Source organism: Ornithodoros turicata, chromosome 2 (genome assembly GCF_037126465.1).
Source record: "Ornithodoros turicata isolate Travis chromosome 2, ASM3712646v1, whole genome shotgun sequence".
Lineage (NCBI taxonomy): Eukaryota > Metazoa > Arthropoda > Arachnida > Ixodida > Argasidae > Ornithodoros > Ornithodoros turicata.
The window spans coordinates 131,861,212-131,880,688 of NC_088202.1; the positions used below are offsets into that span (position 1 = coordinate 131,861,212).

Below are 19,477 nucleotides of genomic sequence, written 5' to 3' on the forward strand. Positions count from 1 at the left end.
GTAACATTTTTATTTTATTTCATTTCAATTGACGGAAAGTTGGGTTCTTGAATTGAACTCCGAAATTTCCCAAGGCAACCTAACGTTTTCTTTGCGGAGATGGGTTCCCTGTGGTGATTTTGCTCAGTAATTGACGAAATAAATTCGCCGAAAATCCGTGGAAATGAGCCTTTGGCTCCGCCTCTTTTTTGACGGCTCGTAGTTTGAGCACAAAGTTGCGAAGAAAGGACGTTACACTGACACGCCACACGAGGGGGAAAGGGTTACAAGCCCTACCAACGGAACAAACACGCGCGGTGAGTGCAGGAATCAGAGATACCTTATCAAAAGTGAGGTCACCCGACGGCTTGTAACCCTTTCCCCCTCGTGTGGCGTGTCAATGTAACCTCCTTTCTTCGCAGCTTTGCGCTCAAACTACGAGCCGTCAAAAAAAGAGGCGGAGCCAAGGGCTCATTTCCACGGATTTTCACCGAATCTATTTCGGAAATTGCCATTGCATTACGAGTGGGATTATGGCTATACTGGTAAAATGGCCACGGGGAACCCATTTCCGCAAAGAGAATGTTAGGTTGCCTTGGGAAATTTCGGGGAAATTAACTTTCCCTCAATTGAAATGAAATAAAATTGTTACCAATATGTGGCAAACGTTATTGGCAGAAAAAACACCCTTGACCGCATGTCTCTCCGGGGCCTACGTTTTTTACTATGAATTTCTATCATGGTTGGTGGACCACCCTGTATATATAGGGAGGCCTCTCTAGTCTCCTGCTAGGCCTCCCAGACAATGTAATTCAATCTGCGCACACTAATAAATAAATAAATAAACCTTACTAGCGGGTAGCAAAAAGCAGGTAATGATTAGATACAGCTGGACTTCTAAATACCACCTTCTTTGATACACTTGATGTAACACTTGAAAAAAAAAATGATGTTTAAGAATTTATATGTTTTTCTTGTAATTAGAGTTTGCCGTACCACATGGCTTTTCCCAAACCTAATTTTTATCTTGCATAGCCTTGGGGTAGTGGGCCGCACCTTAAGTGGCGAATTTCCCCATTCATTATCATTAACTTATTTGTTGTTGTTATTTGCATAGCACCGACCGACACGTCTGTTTAGACAAAACCTAAATGCAACAAAAAGTGGCACCCCAGCTCGTTCACACACACTGAATATTTGATTCTCACACCATCCGAGAGCGCCAACCGCGTTACACGTATTAAATTATCCGCTCCGTTTACTTCATGAATGCATGTAAAACTCCTATAAAAGCGGAACTGAACGTCTCTCCCTATGAATTTCGAAAGCAGACGACAAACGTGAGCGAGAAGCACGACCAGAAACACCAGAGCGGGAGAGGGCGTCGAAGGAGAGTAGGGGACCTTGCTGAATATGTGGGAGAGGATATCGTCCGGGGAGCGCAATCGCGTGATTGGACAACGTACACTCCCCGGGCGAAGTCTTGAAGTCTCCCGCCGTAACACTTGTCTGCGACTTGTGCTTCACCGCAGTATCACCGGAGCCTCATCGGCAGGGTGAACGCTCTCGCGCTGTTGCTCTTGTATTGCTTGAATTCGCGTCGTCTGCTACTTGACAGCAGTGCACCGGACGAGAATTTCTGTGCTCGCAACTTGTGTTGTCCCGCCATCTGAGGATTACCTTCGTACCCACGTAACGGATTGCGCTCGGCGAAAGTGTGCATTCAGGTAGGCTCGTTTTTGTTGTGTCTGCAAAACTGAGTAAGTTCTGCACGGGACTGTGTGCAATGTAAACTGAGTGAGGCGCATTGTGCGAGCGGGTATTCTTTTCTTGTCACTTTCGTTCTTGTGGGTCAGTATGTGTGCATGCTTTGCCTTGCTTCTGTATGTTTCTTTTATTTCTTTTTTAATGCAGTAGCCCGAATTCCTCCGGGAAAAAGGGGCATGCAGGGTTTTGTAAGTGCACTAATTACGCATAGAACAGCAATAATACAAGGACATAAAAATTCGAAGGAAGTATCAACATTTTGAAAACTCGCGGACACTTCTAAATGTACTTGTACAGAGAGCTTTTTCAAGCCGGTATTCCAAAAACTGTGGGGAAGGATTCTTTGCTTCCGCTCTGCATTCCGAGTTGTCACTGCGAAGCACTTATGGCTATATGAGGTGGAGAGATGTAGACAAAAAAAAACAGAAGGAAGGAGTGGGGAGGGGAGGGGGGATCTGAAAGTGTATTAAAATAGGAAAGGTTAGCCAGACAAACGACGGCTGCTGTCTCTTTTCTAAAAAAAAAAGAGCAAATGAAAGGAAAAAAACAAAAAACAGATGAATCACAGTCAAAGAGTGGGGAGCTGGGTTGGTGTGGTTCCTGTGCCGACTTCGCTAGGGTACTGCGCTTCATACAGTACGCCTACCCACAGAAAACCCGAGACAGCACTGCCGTCGGATGAATTCGATCCTGGGCAATCTCTCCGTCTCAGTGAAAAATAGCTGTAACGGTGACCACAAGGATTACAGCGTTGGTTATGTACCGGATAATTCGAAGTACCATCAAGGACGAGCTGTGAAATAAACTGAAAGTGACTGACGCGCTCATTATAAATCTTCAGGCGCGTCAACCCCATCTGCCCTTGTAGTGTTGTTGGCACTGCCGGAGAACACAAAACTGCGCCTCACAGAAAAATACGATCCTTTGATGCATCGCAAAACATAGAAACAGTAAAAACAACCTGCTACGGAAACTGTGTGTCATTCACTTCTATAGCAATCACAGCGAAGACCACCGGAAGAAGCTGACCTCGCCGTCAGAAGGGCAGTACCTGAACAACTTTCACTTTTGAAAGGACGCCCTATTTGTTTCGCCATTATAATGAAAGAGACCATATCACTGGAGGACCACCTCAATGTTTTCTGTGTGTACTTCACTCAAGAAGGCACGACTTCCAAATTGTTTTGCCTCGAGGCCACGACCTCCCCGTGTCTCTGCCTGTGGCAACGTCGGCGCAAATTGCGCTTGTGCTGCCTGTACTCTAATGTTACGGCCGTTCAACACGATGGCAGCACTTGAATCGACCACTTTGTGCTTCCTTCCGCGAAGCCGCTTCGCTACACGCCAATGACAGACTGGTCTTCTCCGTACTCCCTTGCAAGGTTATTCCGCAATGGGACAAGCCCTGGAGAGCGCACTGACTCCAACGTTGAGCGAAGCACAGCATTTATATTGCAAACATCTGGGCACAGTTGGAGCTGCTTGCTCGATGACGTATGTATCGCTAGCGTATGATTAGGGACACGCTTATCCGTTCCTGTTGCCGTGTATCTAACGAACTCATTATCTTCTAGGTCCTACTAAAAATTTACTCCGAAGCGGCCGGTGTCTTATCGCAAGAATAAAATGAATGAATAAAATGAATAATGAAAATAATATGATGAATAATGATGAATAATGATGAAAAATAATGAAAATAAAATGAATGAATAAAATGAATAACAGAGTGAAAGAAGGGCGGAAGAATTCTACTTTTAACTGTGTCAGAACGCTATAAGCTCCACATCGCTGAAAGCTATCTTGTAAGGACGTAGTCAAGGTACAACACAGCATGTTGCAATGCCGTATGCATTTTATTCGGTAGACTCATTTTGAGAAGCAAGCGCTTACAATTCCGTGGTGCTCGGCACTTATACGTTCACCATTTGGAGGTTGTTCACCTGTTGTCAAGTCGAGGACATGTCCAAATATGAACCTGCTTGTTCAGCATTTTCCCGAAGCTGCACTACCTAACTCCCTTTAAATACCCTCTTGACCCCCGCTTGACGCTTCCCCATAAAACGTTCATCCTAAATCCGCTCTTGACTGCTGTCAGGACCTGCACCGCTCTGAAGCGTTTAAAATGTACTCCACATGGTGATATAACATACCGATGAAATACAGATACTCCAATCGTTCTGGCCACGTCGACATAACAGTAACATCGTCTCTGTCACCACCGGTGAAATCTATCGGCACCAATCCAAAAACAATCGAAAAATCCCACCCTCAGTATATACGTGCATATTTTTAGCCGCAATGTCGTAGACAACATGAGCACATCTTTAAAGGAGTTCAACCTTCACTTCCGTATGAACGGCCTTCATGGTCACCTTGCCGATGCTCCGATCCTGATTGTGAGGGCGTGTCAAAAACAATAAAATAGGCCGCGCGCACCCGCAGGGGTCATTAACTGGAGTATAGCTGTGGGAAGAAGTGATGCTAATCAGATGGCCGTCGTCATCATGTTAATGACATGCTAATGAACCATCTTCCTCTGGCCTACATCCATCACTGGTTCACCTGTCAAGACCATGGAAACAGCGCTCCGGGCAACTGCGGTCTGGGATTCCCATTGTAAACAACTCTGGAAAATCTTTATTGTTTCGGAGCCAGCTTGACGTGCATGTGTGGCATTGGTGATGTCTGTCTGTGATTAGGCGGCGGCAGGCTGTAATAATCAGCTGCGTGCTTGTGTTGCAAGGGCTGCAGTCAGAGCTTGCGCTTCCTGTTCGACTTTTTTTAAATGATGATGATCATGGTGACGATGCGTCACCATGATCATCATCATCTGCAACTACGTGAGTCGTTGACAAGAACGCACTTATTTTTATTTATCTATTTTTAATTCCGTGTTAGCACAGAAATACAACTGCGGCTATGAGCGACACAGACGTGGACAGATGGAGAGAGGACAGCAGGAAGGAGTGGGGGTATAAGGGGTTAGTATGTGTCCTTGGACGACTTCAGGGTGAACTGTGCCGACATTCGTGAAGAAAGCACTTGATGACCAATCTTGAACTTCGTCAAGACCTGAAATTTATTTCATACAAACTAAAATGAAGAAGGGAAACATAAATAGTCTTTGATGCTTCCAACAGCATCATTAAGAAGCCACCAAAGTAAGAAAGAACATGAAGACAGAGCAAAGCAAGGCAATGGGACACCCATTAACTGGAACCTCAGATGTAATATGTTTCTTATCTAGGCACGTGCTCTCTTGAAACAACCCTCATCTGACTTTTTTCAAGTTCATGACCAGGGTATACCACGTAAAGAACGAGAAATTGTCTACACCACAGCTTGTATATACCGTTGACCACTGTATATACCATTGACACATATACCATCAATTTTGAAAAAAAGAAAAACACATTGTCGTGGTGTAACGGTAGCATATCTGACCGGAAATCAGAAGGCCCAGCTTCGAATCCTGGCGTCAGCACCTGTTTCCTGAGTTTTGATTTAAGATGACCAGTGTGTCCCGCTTCCTTTCTTCAGACATATTTTCCGACATCGCTACGAAAACGCAGTTCACTGCGCACCACTACCCAGCTGTCGAAGCCCTTGATCCAAAAAACCTCGAAGCAACCTCTAGACGGTCTGTATGCTGTCACCACAGTATATGGAACATTTCATGATGATATCTCGGACACTTTCCGCACAGTATCGACACCGAAGAGGAAAAAAATAGTAATGAAAGTGCAGCGCACAATGCTTTCTGAAATGCACGAAATCCCCAAGCAGCCTGCTGCCGAGAGAGATATATCCCCTGGCAAACATTAAAAGAAAGAGAGAGAAACCTACGAACAAGAAACAAAATGCATATGTTGTAGCATTTACCGTGCACGGCACAGATGTATAAGCTACTGCGCCAACCGCGATCAACCCCTCCGCGTATTTTAACTTTACATATCCCCTCCACTGTCCCACTCGTCGAGGTACCTAGACTGGCTTCATCTCATTGCTTCACGTAATATATGCGGCTTGGTGAAAGTCCAAGTGTTGTTTCAGTACAAAAGCTATTGCTGTTACCTGCGTAAGTGATGTGCAAATGAGCTACAAGAGAATGTCAGCAAAAAAATGGGTCCCGGACAGGTGCGACATTATCATAGATATTGAACCAAACAAATATGATAATCCTTCTCGCTTTTTTTTTTTCCTCGCATATTTTTTCTCTGATAGGGGACGTATTTGCGTGTTATAACGTTATAACACAAACCTGCACCTAAAGTTTTTTTCTTGACACACATTGCCGGCGCTGCCGTTCGAAAAAAACAAACAAAAAACGCTTTCCCGGAGTATACCTGTGATAGTGGAGGCATGATGCCAAAAATACTGGCACCAAAATGAAAAAAAAATGGGGGGCATGGTTATTAAAAAAAAAAAAAATAGAAGAAGTGAAGGTTAACCAGGCAAAGAGTCGGAGACAGCACGCAACAGTCATAAAGTCGAAAGACACAGACAAAATGATATCGACAACCTCCAGTCAAGACAACAACACCGACGGTACAGACAACCGTCACTAAAGCGTCGCCAACATTAGTGCATCCCACGAGAACAATTAGCCGCTCCTTATAGTACAGCAAATGCGAACTCTCCAAAGTTTTCAACTGCTTTTCACTTCCTCCTTTCCTTTTTTTTTTTTCTTTTTTCTTGCTTTCTTTTCTTTTTCTGTGGAGAACAGAACAGGTTTGCGCGGTTTTGAATGCCCGATATTAGCGAAATATATTGCGACAAAATATCATCGCAGTTACATACTTTGAAAAGACGGCGTGTTGTTATGCCCATGCTTCATGTTACGTAGAATAATGCGCACGGAAATTCGAAGCGCCCCACTGGAGTTACAGCCTCCTTCTTAATGCACGGGCTCTTATAGAGACCATTAGCTGAGTATCCTACAACAAAGAGCCCAAACGGGGCGAGTAACAAAAAGTAGAGATACCAGACACGGTAAGATGATGATGATTAATGACAGTAAAAAAAAAAATCCAGATTGAGCACACAATAAATATTGCCCTACATCTGCGCAACACTGATGAACACCACCAACGCAAGCCGCAAACAAAGAGCACCCTGTTGTTGCATTGGACGAACAATGATGGGCGAAATGAAAGACGGTTTCCAACGAGTAATGCTAGTGATGTTGACATGGTCCAACGTGACATCAAGCTTCATTTTTAGATACACGCGCAATAATACAACGTAACACAATATTTTTCTGTGCGCCTACCTAAGAACGGCTGTGATCAGTACACCGACGAGCGCCGATACAAAAAGTGACAAGAGATAAACTGATGTTCTGAGGCTGGAACAACACAGAAGGGACAGATACAAACAAAGCCTCAAATTGCCTAAGAAATCAACGATGAAAGATGAAAGTCACTGAAAAGGTTAGCCAGCTGTAGGGATCGAACCCACATCTACTGGATTGCCGGTCCAGGGCTCTACCAATTGAGCTAAGCTAACACGCCTCTCCAGCGACTGTGGGTTCGATCCCTACAGCTGGCTAACCTTTTCAGTGACTTTCATCTTTCATCGTTGATTTCTTAGGCAATTTGAGGCTTTGTTTGTATCTGTCCCTTCTGTGTTGTTCCAGCCTCAGAACATCAGTTTATCTCTTGTTCAACAGGTGCCGCTTGCGTCGATTTCCGTCGTATGAATGTGTGTATGAGTGAGCAAAAATGTAAGAGTGAAAGGAGGGTGAGTGAGAGTGAGTGGCTGGTTTGTCGTCCCTTCAGATGACGCACCCCGAAAGTCGCTGGAGAGGCGTGTTAGCTTAGCTCAATTGGTAGAGCCCTGGACCGGCAATCCAGTAGATGTGGGTTCGATCCCTACAGCTGGCTAACCTTTTCAGTGACTTTCATCTTTCATCAAAAAGTGACGGCGCTGCACCATTAGTTGAGCAACCGACGACAGTATGTACATGATCGAGTCGATCGTTGTCCCAAGAGCCATAAAAGAATAAGACAGGTAGCTACCCCTGCTGGATCCTTGCCGGGTTCAAGGTCGTTTCGAGGCTGCAGCCGCCGCATCGCTTGTAGTTACAGTCCATTAGAACAGACGGGGCATCCGCCCTAAAATGAGCTCTCCCCACTGTGTCTTTCGCTGTGGGATTCAAGACGGAGCCATTTCCTTTGTTTTCTGTACGCTCGAATTGGTTTCGCATTGAGGATCCCCTTAGGGCTCGACGTCCCGGCACTGATGGGGGCCAAGTGATCCACAGAGTGCTCGGGGGCCAAGGATTCCTATGTCGCCGGTTTCTGACGAGATGTGTTTAGTGTTGATCGAGATATCCTGCCTGGCACACTTTTTGTGAGATTGTTGTTGTCCTGTTCTATCATACTTTATTTAGCCACCGACTGAGTGCAGACTTTTACTTATTTAGGGTATTGTATTTAAGATACTGTATTTTAAATACTATTTGTGGTATCTTACTCAATACATTTTCGGTGTCAAACGTAAAAGTGAAGTCTGTGTCGGAAGTATTTCGGATTTTTCGTGTGTCAAGCTCACGTTGACGTATTTTTCTAGGACGCCAACCAAAGTATCTTAAGTTTATCTTAAATACTTTCGGAAGTATTTGCTACTCTAACTTAATTACTTTAATTTTGAAATATTTATACTATAACTTCATTGCAGTTTTGCTATCTTATTTCGAACACTTTTCGAGATATCTTGTACATGTCTGACTGAGTGTCGCTGGCGTACCTCCGTGGTTCGGTAACCGCACGTGGTGCATCATATCGCTATATCAGTTAACCAGCCCGTGCGTGATAGGACGCATGCAAGGAGGATACCCGACACTTAATGAGAAGAAGGTTAAGTTTGATGCATACACAGAAAGGGAGAGTGTTATCTCTTCAGCGGACCTGTGTAGTGTTGCTAAGTTGTTTGCGCCTAGCTCTTTATAATTAGGCTTCTGGGCTGCAGCGCTATAGCAGCGTGGGCGCAACGAAATAAAATCGCAAAGAGGTGTCCGAACGCAGTACGTTTTCCGCGGAGTTGACTTCTCCGCTCAAAATAAATTACGACGGCGAGCGGCGAATGATTGAATATCACTAACGATAATTTCTATAGTTACTCTCGCTACACGCAGTAATCGGCGAAGACAGCCTCTCGTTTCCTCAAATCCAATACTTACACTCGTTGAGTTTGAAACACCCCATCTCATCGTCATCATTTATTGTTGTTGTTTTGATTATAGAAAAAAAAAACGGAAGGTATTGAATTCGTCACCTGACGAATTCTGCTACTTCCACAAAGGAAATGAAATTAATGAAAGGAAAAAGAAAACTGAAAAGATAAAAATAGAAAAACATCACTCCTCCCAGTCACAGAACTGTACGCACATGCCTAGCTACATCCCCTACAGAAGTGATCTGAATTGCGAGAAACTGGCAGGAACGGGGAACTCGACGACACATGCCTAGAATGCGGTCCTAAAATACAGATTCCATATCACTGCTCACTATGAAGTTGACGAGCACTGATAACGCCGCATCTTTCTTCTTGGGTTCCCACTTACACTTCATTACTTCTCCTTGAGTTCGCAGGCAGTGGGGTGGGGAAGCTCTCTATTGCCTTGCTGCTGTTCTTGTTCTCCTTCACTCTTACATACTGACCTTCGGGTACGCTCTTTAGACAGCTTATTCTGCTGAACATATTACACAGCTCCCTTATTACTGACATCCATTTGTAAATAATTTATTGTCAGCTGTCGACGTCGTGCGAAGGAAAGTATGGGACGAAGTTTTATCAGCTGAGCTTTTACCTTTCCTCGAGGTCGCCATTCTCCTGCCCGTCGCGGAAACTCGTGTCGTTTCCAAAGTAGCAAACGCTACATCAAGCGACCGCACCGTTACACTTTTCGCCGCTTCCTCCGCTTTGTGTTTGACCTGACATCCATCTTGCTTAGACGACCTTTCCCCAGCGTTTATCTCGCACGTGCGCCACTGTGACGTCCCGTCCGCATACCACCAACGGCCCTTCGCGCCGTTTTACAGAGCGCTGCTCCCATACACCATCGCGAACGGTACACGCATAGCGCCACCTGTCAGCACGGTTGATGAAGTGGCCGCTGAATGGCGGGATTGGGCTGCGCTGGTGAGGCAGATCCTTTGTTTCGGCGGGAGAAGAATAGGCAAGACTTCAGCAGCAGGCTACGGGCGAGACGTACAGCGTCTGCTGCGAATTTCGATGCTGCATTACTGGACCATATATATATGGAAGGACTGACAACGGAGAAACGTGACGATGGCGTGGGAACTCTTCGATAATAGTGGCAACCTTTCCTATTGATGGGAAGACGTTGGGCTCAAAAAGGAACTCGCCGCAGCTATAAAGCTGTCACGCGTCCTTTGTTTTCTGATTTGGGGACCTCGTCCACTGTTTTGAATAAACTGCCACAAAAGATGCTGAATCGTGGTGGATAGGGCTGCCTACCGCGTGCAGCTCCGCGGGCAGGTGGAAGGATACGGGAACAACACGTATTATTCAGCCCATCCTTGACCATCTGCCCTTTACATTGTTTCATTGACCACACTGGACACAGAGGCGGTTCTGGAAGGAGGACGGCAGGAATGAGTGAGGGACAGGGGCGTTCGTATGCGTCCTAGGCCGACTTCATGGGGTACTGTGCCGAAATTCTCCTGGAATTCTGTCGTTCCATACAGTATCAATTGACCTTAGGTAGTGTAGTAGGATGCTGTCCAAGGCAGGACCCCCCTTCCCTCAGCTAAATCCGCCTCTCATCATCATCACCTGATATAAACTCATTTCTGCGTTTATACAGGGGTTGTCACTAAGAAACACGAGGTCACATCGTTTACCCCCTGCCAGCAGCCAACTAACTCCAGACATCTCACTATATGGTGCATCGTCAACATAAAGCTTGACAAACGAACGAACAAGACCCGAAGCAGGAATCTTGAACTTGCAATCAAAGCGGACGATGCTATCGCGGCCACTCTTCTTGGGGCATCCCCCCAAGGGCGTCGCAGCAGCATAAAGAATGGATTCGTTTCGCGAACCTGTCGTCTGCTACCGCTCCGGCTAATGATGGTGATCAGTGGCAGCAGACGGCATCGTTTGCTACTTTAACTGCTCAAAGTCGCCGGCGTGCGTCGCTCTGTATCCACCGTGAGGTGCGAAACACTACCCCTACATATATATATAAAAAAAGATGATGCTCAAAGAAGCGCAGTTCTGTGCTTATTATGCAGTTCCATGACGCAAATATGTTGTGGCACCATCTATCGGAAGTCACGGGAGTCACGTTTCTGCCATCCCGGTGAAGACAGTCACGAACTGACTGGCTAACTTGTTTCTGTCCTTTCTTACTCTTCTGCTGGGGGAATTCTGCGAGTCTGAAAAACGACTCACCATAGATCTCGAAGCGTGCTGCGTGTGGCTTCTGCTTCGTATGTTCTGAACGGATGTTATGATATTCAGCAAATGAGACCCGTTTAGATTTCACGCATTTTTTTGCCTTGTGGCAAAACGCATGAATTGGTAGCGTTCACGTTGTATACACACACGACTTCACCAAGATCACTGCTGACATTCACAAATGGGCAACGGTTTGTCTCAGACTCTGAGTACATCAGCGTCATTTATGAAGTTCCTTTGCGTTGGAATTGGGGTCCGCAACCTTTGTAGCAGGATGCTATCACGTAGTCACAACCGCTGATCTACTTTCTGTCATTCTGTGTATGTTTCGTACTTGTACTTTTTTTGTTCTTTATCCATGGCGCACTCATCGCAGAACTGCAGCACGTGACTTGCATATTGTCAGAGCCCGCAAATTAATTCTTTGGTACCACGCCACTACAATGGTCACTACCCCTTTTTCCCATTACCTGTTCAGACAACGTTTCTACATGGTCAAAGTGAATAATAACGTAATTAAGTAACTCTTTTCTGCGTTGCTGTTGTAGTTGCTGCTGCTGTGCGACCACCCGCTGATTTCAGCATACACCCACGGCGGAGCGGCTCCTTGGTTCATTTAGAAATCAGGTTCAATCGGATCCTTAGTAACGCTGTTACAGGGATTCTTGCACACTTTGCGGTGGCTTGAGAATGAGGAAACCAGTTTTTAAACATCGCGTATTTTTGTTTGCTGCAATTTGTAAGGATACCCGGATATAAGTGACTAACTGACGTCCACCGAGCAGAACGCAATTCCGTAAAATGTCAGCGCAGCCTCAACTGGCTGTCTTGTAAGCACGGGTACCGTTTCTGGAAGTGTCTCGACCGATAGAGAATAAATACCGTATTTTCACGCGTGTAATCTGCGGCTTATTTGTTTTAAAAAATCTCTATGGGTCCACTGCGGCTTATGTGAGGGAAGTTTCTCGTGGAGCTTCTTACTCGGCATAAAGGAGCCCTTCGTATGACCCACGTGTCTTTGAGGGCGACTGACTAGTGAGGGTTAGTTTTCCAATCGGTTAGTCAGTTTTACCATTCTCGTAAGTTTTCCTATCGGGACATGTTTTGCCGTCGGTCGAACTTTCGCCTTCTCTCCTTCTCTCTCTCTCTCTCTTTTTTTTTTTGTTTATTCACCCTATCATCATCATCAATTTACATATATGTATAAAACACTGGGCGTGTTGGGAGTTGCCACTCCGGGGTTGGAATGATTCCGGAATCATTCCAGATTTATCAGAGCCCCGGAATTGGAATGGAATGGAATTGGAATGTAATAGTCTGGGTGCCACACGGTCAAGGGCGATGGTTTGGTTTGGTTTTAAGAAAAAATAAAATGGAGATTTTGGCTTCACTAGTGTGAGGACCGCAACCCCACATCACTTGCACCAGTTACTTTAGTGGAAAACTCCTGTAATGATGGTGCCAATGAAGAGGAGGAAAGGAGGGCAAAATAACCTTGTCTTTGTGCTTTTTCCGTGCTGGGTAATGTCAATCTCCTCTATAGCACTGCTGGGCTAGCTAGTACGGTTACCGGTCCTAATTCTTTTATTAGTGGAATTAAAGGAATGGAATTGGGTTGCCAAGCCATTCCAGGAGTGGGAATTGACCATACCTTTTCACTCCGAGGAATTGAAAGGAATGGAATTATCACACATCTTCATTCCTCGAAATGGAACTGGAATGGAATGGGTATCCCATTCCACAACCCTGGTGAGCACTATAGCATCAGCATCAGAATGCCAGCGTGCTTGAAGCAAGTATATAATGCGCTGTCAAAGTCACTTGAATTGTCCGATATATGCGAGAGTTCCCGGTACTCACAAGACCATATCCGCCCCTTACGATGTGCTTCTGAGGTCACCTTCGTTCCGCTTCATATCTGTCGTTAAAATATTGACTGTTATGTTACGTACCTTCCATGTCCTTTCGTCGTCATAGGATCACAGGTCAAACCGTTACGTATTGGCTCTCCAAGAATTACCGAACGTTTTTGTTTCTCAGTACGGGATTTCGCCTTCTCGGTGAGGAAAACTAATTGAAGCGATGACAACGTACACGCTGGGGAGTGGAAACGCCGCGTTCCATTTTCAGATCCATCAAAGTGTCTGGGGAGCTCCACGTCTCTTGCGCGTTGTGGCCGCTGCAAGAAGCGACGTCATAGATTAACTTGTAAAGTGAAAACCTTACGATATTAGGAATTTTTAGAAAAGAGGGCCCAATCTTACCGTACCCAATAGACGCCGCACACGGCGGACGCAAAAGAGGGCAACGCGAGAGAGGTTAAGAATTGGGTTTCTCCACCGCAATCCAAAGCGCAAGCGCATTGCGATTTGAATACCACAAAGCGATAACCACAGTATCAAGCTCTGGGGGCTTAATCGCTTCATCGTCGTTACGGTCGTTACAAGCTAACGAGTGGCGGGAAATTCAAAAAGGCGTGCGGGAAATTTAAAAAGGTGGCCTCGTCATAAAACACGTGCACGGCGATACGTGAAGGCCGTGGTACACGTCACGCGCAATGTGTCACGTGCCCACCTTTTTGAATTTCCCGCCACTCGTTAGCTTGTAACGACCGTAACGACGATGAAGCGATTAAGCCCCCAGGTATTGTACCTTTGGTCTTGTACCTTTGGCCTGGTACCTTTGGCCTGGTACCTTTGGCCTGGTACCTTTGGCCTGGTACCTTTGGCCTGGTACCTTTGGCCTTGTGGGTGAATCGCCCACTTCATCTAATGTATACGCGCGTGCGTGCGTGTGCGCGTGCGTGTGTGTGTGCGTGCGCGTGCGTGCGTGCGTGCTGAATTTGTTACACTAAGCGATGTGGTTTTCTCTCTCTGTTTCTTCTATGGCTCCAGCTGTCTCTCTCTCCCTCGAACTAGCGTCGAAGCCCAGTTCAGTTACCAGCGGTAATACGAGCGGTCTAATGCTAACGCATTTCCGCCGCATTAATTACATTAATCGCCCTTCACATTTTTCTTCGTGCAGTACGTTTATGTGATACGAGGACTTCGATCCCCTTTCCTTCTACATGCTTTCGCCGTTGATCTCTACAGTTTAGCTTCACACTGCGTTACCGCTACGCGTCCTCAAGTCACGTACATTTTGCTCATATCCACCTATCCTACTTGCGCAACACGGAGAGTGTGAGCAACGTCACATTGTGTGATTTGGAAAAGTTGCAAAGTTAAAGAAGCAGGGAATTACTTAAAATGATATCTAACTTGATTGCTGTTGCTCTTAACATGCAACTGAGCCACTGGCCGAATAGGACGTGCAAAAGTGCAGTGTTAGGCCTGCACATTAGGATGGAGAAGCCCTCATCAATTCGTTCAATTGACTGTTCAGCAGTGTATGAGGCACTGATGTTTGATGTATGTATGAGGTATTGACGTATTAAGTAAAATGCAAAATAGGACCATAATTACAAGTTGCAGTTCGCGCTTCTCGATTTGGGAGAGACAGTATCACAACTGACTGTCTCAACAACAATAACAAATACATGGAGTGATGATGAATGAGAAAATTTGGCACTTAATCAACCGTAATTTAATCAATTATGGTAATAAAGTGAATCGTTTGTACCGTATGGCACTTGACGTTACTGAAACTGATGTTTAGCTTTCCAGCAGATTACACGTCACCCTTCAAGAGTATACGTTATGCTTAGGGTTCCGCGTTTTTTGTTTTAATCGAAAAACACCGAAAAACATACGCCAGGTAAATTTTCCCTCATTCGGTTTTATTCGGAAAACATCGAATTCAGAGGGACGTTCCAGGGCATGACAGAGATAAATTGCTGCACATGCCCAGCAAGTTGTTGATGCATTTCAGAAAACCACACATAAATACGATGATCGTGAAAAAATGTCCGTTCGCGTTTTCGTGAGCAGTAAAACCGCCGCCATGTTCAGTGCGCGTCGTGCGGAAATTACATTGCGATTTCTATTCGCCGATAACCGTCGGGTAAACCACGTAGACGCCAGGAAAAATATCGAAAAAAACGCCGATTTCGTGAAAATCAATAAACACAGAAAAACATACGCCGAATCCGCCCAAAAATAAAAACCTAGTTATGCTATATAGAGCGCGCGTGTTATGAAATGTTAGCCTGTTGTGTGTATATGTTTGAAGGATTTGGTAAAAGAAGAAGACGAAGTGCCACAGAAGTACGTAGGAAACCGAATGAAGTTGTAGTCACGTTGGGAAATTGAAAGGAGGCTCTTCGCCTGGTTCACCCTTCTCGAAATAACCGAACTCGGGCCCTGCGTGTTCTGCTGTAGTTAAGCGCAAGATCCCTTCGAATGTTTAGTTTACGTATGCCTGTATGCCACGAAATGCGGCATACTGTACCTTCAATATCTGAGAAAGTTGCAAACTTTCTCACAGACAGAACATATAGATACACGGACACTCAGCGCATTTAATTTGCTCCCGTATTTTCCCCGTCCAAAGTAATGTAACGACACAGTAGTGCGAGGCAATTAAACGCAGATTGTGACAGGGTGTTTTCGCCGTGCCTTGCAACGTGCGGGACACGCGCCAAGAATCAGCACATTCCGCGGGAGATTACGGAACGCTTACGCATAAAAATGTGCAAAATAACAGCGGGTACTTTGCTGAGAAGTGCCGTTCTGCTCGAAAGATTGTGTTCCAGGTGTGTGAGAAATCCGCTGATAAGACGTGTATGGAGGCCGTAACACTACATGCGATAAATGACGACAGGTTGTTTTGGTCTTGGGTTATTTGCTCCCGATAAGCATGCACAGTGATTTTCCAGAATGGTCAGGAAACGGTGGTGAAACAAATACAGCCGGAAATGATCGCCTGGGAGATGAAAAATATTGTTTCCCCGACTGCTCTCCAGTAAGATGGAGAGAGGAGAGGACATTGGGAAGCAGCGAGAGACAGGGTTGTTGGTATGGGATGAGGTGTCTCCGTCCGTAAACTCCGCTCCATATACCTATTTATATGACCGACTTTGGCGTAATATAGCTCTAGCAGCCAGCGCTGGCCTTAGTGAACCTTCATAATTAATTTCGTTACTTAATAAAAATGGGTAGGTGGTTTAACTTAGAAAATTGTAGAGCAGAGCCCTGAGGTCTCTAACGGGCAAAAAAATGGAAAACACAGCAGGCTCATATGGGTTCACTAGATGAAACTCCCCATTCATCATCTGAAAATAAAGTTGTTATTGTTGTTGTCGTTCTTGTTGTTATGGTGTACTATAAGAGATGGAAAAATATGAAATATCCGTGTGTCCTACGAAGTTTCGTTTTATGCCCGGCCGCTTTATGTCCCCCTCTGCGCTGTGTTCAATCCCTCTCAATGACTAACCTTTCCTTTTGTTTCAATAAACATACCCCCCCCCTCCCCCATCTCAATGTGCTTGATGCCGTTCCGGGAAGTGTGATGAACCCCCGCTCAGTAACGCGATAAATCAAAAGTAAACCTTATCTTCGTTGTCGTACCCAGAACGTCCAATCTACAAAGTAGAGCTATGCAAAGAAGAAATAGAAAGAAGCGCGATAGCGACACTTTGGCCGTCAGCATAGAACGGGGGTGCAGCACCATTCGGGGAACAGCCAGTCAGCCGAGAGAGGGACACAGTGAGAGGGAGACGAAGAAGCGGCCGCATGGAAACTTCGCCGGACGCACGCAGATTTTGCCCCTTCCATATGCTGCAGCACAAAAGCTCGCTGTGGTTTCTGTTTCTGCGGGTTTCATCCTCAGGGCTCTGTTCTACCTCCCTCCTGCGTAGACTCCGCCTCACAGTGGCTTTCACCCCAGAATTCAAATGCATGATCAGATACTGTGACACAAGCCTCTGCTCCACCTGCGGATACTGTGCTCTGGATACTGTGCCCTCTGTACTCTGCTCCAAAGGCGGATACTGTGTGATAAGCTTGCTCGTATCAGCAAGAGACCGCTCAACTTAGCTGCACTCACTCGCCCCTATGAAGATCCTGTGCTCCATCGTCGGGTTCTTCACCTGTTCATTGACTTCCTGTCGTCCACTATAGGTTGCTCCAGACGCTTTAATGTGTTATCGTGATTTCATCCTTCCTTCATCATCTTCATATAATGTTCCACGCGCAATGGGGTAGGGTACCACACCGCAGCGGTGAAACTCCCCATCTCACCGTCAGCACCTATTGTTGTTGTTGTCTATTCTACAATTTCCTAATTTACACCACTAACAATTTTTTCATTAATCAACCACATTCATTATGAAAGCTCAAAGGGCTGGCGCTGGCTGTTAAAATAATATGACGTCGAAGTAGGCGAAACCGCAAAAAGGTATAAGCAGAGCAGTTTTTGAAGGAAAAATGAACAACGACTTTTGAAAACATGTGTGCCCGCTCCTTGACACGCACTCTGTATAAGTAACGTACATTTGGACTGAGTTGCACGTATTGAGTGTACATATATGTCCTCGTACAAGATAGCTAGATCGCAAGTTCCTACTCTCCGGATATAACCGGAGTTACCTGATGCCCCAGTGCACCGGTAGTGTACCACAGCACCAATGACAACAAAGTTCTCCCGTAGAGGCAGCACATGCACAAGAACGGAAACGGCATAGAGGAAGTCCTCCTCAGGGACTGCTGTTTCCGCTCTTTCCTCTCCTCCGTGACAGGAGACAGATTTGTTCTTCCAGATGGCCATCCAAGGATACCCTCAACTGTGGCAAACACATACCCCTGCTGATGGGTGCCACGCAGAAATGAACTGCATATGTACACTCGGAGACGAGAGAGGCCTTGTGATGGTCTGCTGATGGGTGTCTTGTTTCTTCAATTGTGGGGAGGCCGGTTGGTGGGGTTTATTGGAACCAGGGCTGTTGTCTAGAGGGTATTTTTGGTACGCTTCGGTATATCACTCGACGGGATATGATGGAGTTGGTTAACGTGAAGCACCGTTTGATGTAGCGTCGGGGTTACTTAATTAGCGTGGTATATATTTTCACTTTAACCTCTGAATATGATAGCTTCCTCGTTTTTGTACCCCCTTATTGGATATAGGGCTATAGGACTTAGAACACAGGTGAAATAGGCACCGCAGCACTTTGGCAGTGCACCTGACTTTCAATGTACTCGAGAAGGCCACAATTTGTGCGGTAGTAACTTTGGTTCATACACAATACGCATTATAAGAAGTTAGCTAGATCTTGTGGTTTCATTTCTCAAATATAAGAACAGTGATGGAAAGTCATTGTTCTGAGGCTGGAATATATAAAGGGCCAAACACACGCAAACCTTCATAAGACTGTTCAACTGTTCATAGGAACGGTTCAAATCTAGAACGCAGCAGTACTTTCTGGCTTCCGGAATAGTCAACTAAGGTTGCACGTCAGATACATTTTAACCCTATAACGTGGTTCCGCTGGAGTACTAGTCTCCAGTGGCGTAGCCAGAGGCGGATCGGGGGTTCAAACCCCACTCGAAAGCGTACCTTTGGTGGTGCATTTGGGAGCGAGGGAAACAAGGGTGAAATCCTCCTCCCCCATGTAAAGTCCCTATAGAACCCACATCCCGAAACATTTTTCTGTCTACGCCACCGCTAGTCTCCTTCAAACCACGTTATCTCCATGTCGGATACCGCTGTGCAGTAGCTGTACTTCGGAGCAAGTTAACTCCTATAGGTCAACTCCGCCCACCATTCTAAAGACGTCTGTGATTGGCTTAGGCGGGCGCATGACGCTTCCGAGAGACAACGTAGTGCGCTCGAATGTTTATCGAAGTGTTTCTCGCACACTGATCATGTTGCTTGAACATTCGTTGGAGACGACGTACTTTATATTTGTACGCTTTTAACGCGTTTTAGCAAACGTGTAACATATTAGAGCTAGCAAAACATGTGGATCGTCTTCCCCGTCTTCCTGCCATCCGCCATATTCTCCTCTGTCCCATACTCCATCTTACGTTATCCGCCAACTAACATCATCATCCGCTGGCGGAGATCGCACTTCTGTCATTGTTGCCAAAAGGTTGTCTCAATGTATCGTTTCTTTATCCTGTCAGCCCCTCACCTTATGTAGCTCGAAGCCCTTTCCTATTCGTCAGATTGGAACTGATGAGTAAATAGATGGCTATAAAACAACATGGGGGGGCATCCGGAACCGGAAGCGACAGTCTGCAACGCTGCTTCTGTTTGCTCTCTTTTCAGGCTGAACGTGCTGAAGAAGGCCACGCCCTGCTTTACTTTAGGTGAGGAGCGAGCTCATATTAGCACAAGTCCTTTCTTGTGTAAGAAAGGCGGCATT

The 19,477-nt window shown here is 45.8% G+C and overlaps 1 protein-coding gene and 1 long non-coding RNA gene across 6 annotated transcripts in view; one reads left to right on the forward strand and one right to left on the reverse strand.

The window, feature by feature from the left end:
* LOC135386155 (uncharacterized) overlaps positions 1-19,477 on the reverse strand; it is a 113,140-nt gene that overhangs the window by 3,895 nt on the left and 89,768 nt on the right. The window lies entirely within an intron of this gene.
* LOC135386154 (semaphorin-5A-like) overlaps positions 1,480-19,477 on the forward strand; it is a 132,176-nt gene continuing 114,178 nt past the window's right edge. For 2 of the 3 annotated variants that reach the window (XM_064615916.1, XM_064615918.1), the window contains exon 1: positions 1,480-1,706. The gene's annotated coding sequence lies outside the window, so the exon portion shown is untranslated. Of the gene's footprint in view, positions 1,707-19,380; positions 19,422-19,477 lie in introns of all 3 variants that reach the window. The other variant, XM_064615917.1, reaches the window with a different exon arrangement.